General features: G+C 33.7%; 1 long non-coding RNA gene across 1 annotated transcript; it reads right to left on the bottom strand.

Moving 5' to 3' along the window:
* Positions 1–1,119: 1,119 nt before the first annotated feature.
* Positions 1,120–2,958, bottom strand: LOC107549064 (uncharacterized). The gene is made up of 2 exons (XR_001604529.1): positions 2,778–2,958; positions 1,120–1,405 (listed from the first exon to the last, which is right to left on the bottom strand). It is a non-coding gene; the product is annotated as an uncharacterized lncRNA (long non-coding RNA).
* Positions 2,959–5,590: the final 2,632 nt, after the last annotated feature.

Genomic DNA, 5,590 nt, shown 5'->3' with positions numbered 1-5,590 from the left:
TTTTTGATGCATCATTGAAAAGTTAAATACCTGTTTTCATCCAGATGTTTATCTCACATCATATTTACAATAAATTGATCAAATATGAACCACAGCAGAAAAATAGCCACGTTTTTATGTGTGAATTTCCTAATTTGCAGTTTTATAATGGCATAAATTACTTGAAAAAATCATTTGCAAATGTTTATATTAATATTAGTAGTAATAATATAGTTATAGTCATGTTACTATAAATAAGACGCTTATGATTTATATTTCGTTCACAAAAAAAGTATTATGCAGAAAAGACAACTAAGAGTGAGCTAAGCCTTTAAGCGCAATACTAAAGGATTAATTGTAAAGTTTCACTCAATTATAATTCTAAATATATAAATATATCAATTCATGAAAGACACTAGATTAAAGAAAAATTTGTACTAATTTGACCATTTTCCATTGTTGTTCCAATATTTTATTTTATTACATATTTATTTATTAGATAAATAATATTTATCTAATAAATAAGATATTAGATAATAAATATTATCCCCCCCCCAAAATGATCACGTTTTTCTAAAATTAGTTAAAAATACTAGACCGACATTAAGGCAGCCTTTGAACTTTTGTTTCTGTGAGAATAAAGACAACCCCGGTACTTGTGGGGCATTAAAGTAAAGCACACACACGAGTCAATTGACCGCTTATTCATCTTTTATTTGAAAACATTTTACAGAGAGTATCTCAAACCAGTTCTGTGGACTTGTACATCTTTCTGTGATTCAGTTCTTGTAGTTTTCCTAACCTTTTAGCACGAAGCACCTCTTGTTTATTGCTATGGATATCTGCCACTGTTAAGGGTCATGTTTAATTCAGCAATTTTAAAAGAACACACTTGAATCTCAAAATGCTACAAAGGAGATAAAAAAAGCAAAGGGTTAATATTTAAATCTCTCATCCCCATTTTCTCCCTTCTTTCTGTATTCTTTGTTCTTTTTTATGATATTTGACCAATTAAATAACAAGACTCAAAGAAAATGCGCACCAGACTTACACCTTAGTAACCATATACATGGAGCTAAGGCTATGCACTCTGGTGTCAAAAGATGAACCGGTTGCTTTTAATATGTAGTATGTGACATGTTCCAAGTGGTTGCATTTGGCAGGCGAGCTGCTGGTGAAATATTCAAGAATAACTGTTGCTTCTCCTTGAAATGAATCTATTTTTCTGTCAGATGAAAGAGAAGGAGACAGGTACGGTGCTTCAGTGGGGAGTGTGAGTTGACTTTTAGCTAAGGAAATCTAGAACAGTAAGTCTAAAAACAGTTTGCATTTTACAAAATACTCAATAGGAATAAAAATGTTCTTTGTTATTCCAGAAAACAACTTGAATCACTCTTTCGCCTCAGTCTTGGGCGTCTTCAGTTTCCTATACAGAGGGGAAAAAAACAGAAGAAAAAGAATATGATTTCCTAATGCAGAGGACGTTTTGATAGGATTTGAGTTTTTCTAAAACTGTTAGATTACCTGATGTGAAGTCAGACAGACAGAACCAATGCCACTCGGTTAGTATGAGTAAACCCACAAACAAGTGATGACCACAACTTACCTCAGTTTGGAAATCATCATTTATCGTAGGAATGGTTCACCCAAAAATGAAAAGTTCTGAAAATGTACTCACCCTCAAACCATTCAAGATATAGATGAGTTTGTTTCTTCATTGGGACAGATTTAGAGAATTTTAGCATTACATCACTTGCTCACCAATGGATCCTCTTCAGTGAATGGGTGCCGTCAGAATGAGCATTCAAACAGCTGATAAAAAAAAATCACAATAATCCACAGGACTCCAGTCTATCAATTAAAGGCCTGTAAAGTGAAAAGCTGCATGTTTGTAGCATTAAGGCGTTTTACCTTTCACTGTTTTGGACTGCTTTCACTTGTAAATGGTGCTTAATCTCTGCATATTTCTCTCCTAATTCAGAAGAGAAAACTGTTTTACAGATAGAGGACTCATAACGGTTTGACATTAAAAATGTCTAAATGATGGATTTGTTTCTTACAAACACGCAGCTTTTCATTTCGGATGATGTTAATTGACAGACAAGAGTCGTGTGGATTACTTGTGGATTATTGTGATGTTTTTATCAGCTGTTTGCACTCTCATTCTGACGGCACCCATTCACTGCTGAAGATCCACTGGTGAGCAGGCAATGTAATGCTAAATTTCTTCAAATCTGTTCTGATGAAGAAACAAATCTACATCTTGGACGGCCTGAGAGTGAGGAAAGTTTCAGCAAATTTTCATTTTTGGGTGAAATATTCCTTTAAAACGCTACAACATCCTTTAGAATAAATGTCAGGAACAGATAGAAGAGTGCATTTATAGCCTTACATTTACATCTCAAAGGAAATCAATTTAATTTTTAATGAATTAATTTCAAGGTAAACTGTGTATTAAAAAAAACAAAACTTTCTTCTATCCCAACTTTGTGGATAGACTGACCAATGTGTTTATTTGATCAGTGAATGTTCAGGAAACCTGTTTGAAAACAGTGATTATTTTATTAACTGGGTACACTCATAAAGCACACTTAAAAAATCTTTTAGATGTGATCCATAATATCAAAATCATGTCAAATGCACTGAACATTCTGGTAAACTTTGTTACCAATCATTCACTATATAATAAATGTTTTTTTTTTTTTTGTATAGTCTTACATAAAGAGATGGATGAATAAATCTAGATCTGATGGAGACGAGCACACAAGCACACACTGCACTCTTCAAACTCTTCGTACCCTTTACTCTAACACTCTCACTCTGCCCTCGGATGGACAGGAAAGAGGGGGCGGAAGTTCTCCATGATGACACACTGACAGATGAGCGTGAGACACAGATCTGTGCATGTGTGCGAGTCAGGGTTTAGGCACATGCAGGTGTTTGAGAAGCATGCAAAGGGATATATGAAAAGATTATTAGATACTGGTCAATATAATGTAATTATACAGAGGGGAAAAAAACAGAAGAAAAAGAATATGATTTCCTAATGCAGAGGACGTTTTGATAGGATTTGAGTTTTTCTAAAACTGTTAGATTACCTGATGTGAAGTCAGACAGACAGAACCAATGCCACTCGGTTAGTATGAGTAAACCCACAAACAAGTGATGACCACAACTTACCTCAGTTTGGAAATCATCATTTATCGTAGGAATGGTTCACCCAAAAATGAAAAGTTCTGAAAATGTACTCACCCTCAAACCATTCAAGATATAGATGAGTTTGTTTCTTCATTGGGACAGATTTAGAGAATTTTAGCATTACATCACTTGCTCACCAATGGATCCTCTTCAGTGAATGGGTGCCGTCAGAATGAGCATTCAAACAGCTGATAAAAAAAAATCACAATAATCCACAGGACTCCAGTCTATCAATTAAAGGCCTGTAAAGTGAAAAGCTGCATGTTTGTAGCATTAAGGCGTTTTACCTTTCACTGTTTTGGACTGCTTTCACTTGTAAATGGTGCTTAATCTCTGCATATTTCTCTCCTAATTCAGAAGAGAAAACTGTTTTACAGATAGAGGACTCATAACGGTTTGACATTAAAAATGTCTAAATGATGGATTTGTTTCTTACAAACACGCAGCTTTTCATTTCGGATGATGTTAATTGACAGACAAGAGTCGTGTGGATTACTTGTGGATTATTGTGATGTTTTTATCAGCTGTTTGCACTCTCATTCTGACGGCACCCATTCACTGCTGAAGATCCACTGGTGAGCAGGCAATGTAATGCTAAATTTCTTCAAATCTGTTCTGATGAAGAAACAAATCTACATCTTGGACGGCCTGAGAGTGAGGAAAGTTTCAGCAAATTTTCATTTTTGGGTGAAATATTCCTTTAAAACGCTACAACATCCTTTAGAATAAATGTCAGGAACAGATAGAAGAGTGCATTTATAGCCTTACATTTACATCTCAAAGGAAATCAATTTAATTTTTAATGAATTAATTTCAAGGTAAACTGTGTATTAAAAAAAACAAAACTTTCTTCTATCCCAACTTTGTGGATAGACTGACCAATGTGTTTATTTGATCAGTGAATGTTCAGGAAACCTGTTTGAAAACAGTGATTATTTTATTAACTGGGTACACTCATAAAGCACACTTAAAAAATCTTTTAGATGTGATCCATAATATCAAAATCATGTCAAATGCACTGAACATTCTGGTAAACTTTGTTACCAATCATTCACTATATAATAAATGTTTTTTTTTTTTTTGTATAGTCTTACATAAGAGATGGATGAATAAATCTAGATCTGATGGAGACGAGCACACAAGCACACACTGCACTCTTCAAACTCTTCGTACCCTTTACTCTAACACTCTCACTCTGCCCTCGGATGGACAGGAAAGAGGGGGCGGAAGTTCTCCATGATGACACACTGACAGATGAGCGTGAGACACAGATCTGTGCATGTGTGCGAGTCAGGGTTTAGGCACATGCAGGTGTTTGAGAAGCATGCAAAGGGATATATGAAAAGATTATTAGATACTGGTCAATATAATGTAATTCATGTTACAGAGTGCTGAACAATCTCGATTTGTAATGTTTCCTTGTTCAATTTGTCACACAAAAATGAGAAAAGCAAGGAGGAAAAAAAAGGCAAATTATATTATCATGGAAATACACTGATTGTGACTATTCAACACTATCTACCATTATCTAAAGGTCAAAGATTCATGATTACAAGCTGGTTTACAGTAGTTAATTTGATGCAACAACACATTTAATACAAAAGAACAAGGAATATTATCCTTTAAGTTGCACTATTTTTCAAGCAATATTATACCCTCAAAATCAAACACTATCAGCCCATCTTAACTTTACATGAATACCACCAATTCACACCCAATCATTTTAGTACAAACCTTCCAGAACACACTTTACCACAACATGCCTGTAACTAGGTCATTCTTTCCCACCTCACATGTCTGCTCTTTCATTCTCGTTCACACAACAAATGTTCTATGCAAATAATTTACATGTCCTGGAGGACGATTCAAATAATCTAAGAGCATTTTGAGAAAGGGGAGACAATTAATGTAAAAAGTTAATTTTCAGTTTAGCAACTTGATATGCAATATGCAATATTAAATAACCAATGCTGAACTAAAAGTAGACATACACTTCTGTTAAAAAGTTTGGGGTCAATAAGATTTATCTTTTATTTTTTGAAAGAAATTAACACTTATTCAGTAAGGATGCATTAAATTGATCAAAAATAACAGCAAATGACATTTAAAGAGTTACAAAAGATTTCTATTTCAAATAAATGCTGTTCTTTTTAATCTTCTTTTAATCAAACAATTCTGAAAAAAAAAGTATCACGGTTACCAAAGAAACATTTCAACATTGATAATAATAAGAAATGTTTCTTGAGCACCAAATCAGCATGTTAGAATGATTTCTGAAGGATCATGTGACACTAAAGACTGAAAAAATAGCTGCTGAAAATTTAACTTTACCATCACAGAAATATATATATATATTAAAAGTAAAACATTTATTTTAAATTGTAACATATCACAGTATTAATGTTTTTACTGT

The sequence above is a fragment of the Sinocyclocheilus grahami genome, unplaced genomic scaffold, assembly GCF_001515645.1.
Source record: "Sinocyclocheilus grahami isolate Dianchi unplaced genomic scaffold, SAMN03320097.WGS_v1.1 scaffold361.1, whole genome shotgun sequence".
Lineage (NCBI taxonomy): Eukaryota > Metazoa > Chordata > Actinopteri > Cypriniformes > Cyprinidae > Sinocyclocheilus > Sinocyclocheilus grahami.
This window is presented reverse-complemented; position numbering and strand designations above follow the sequence as displayed.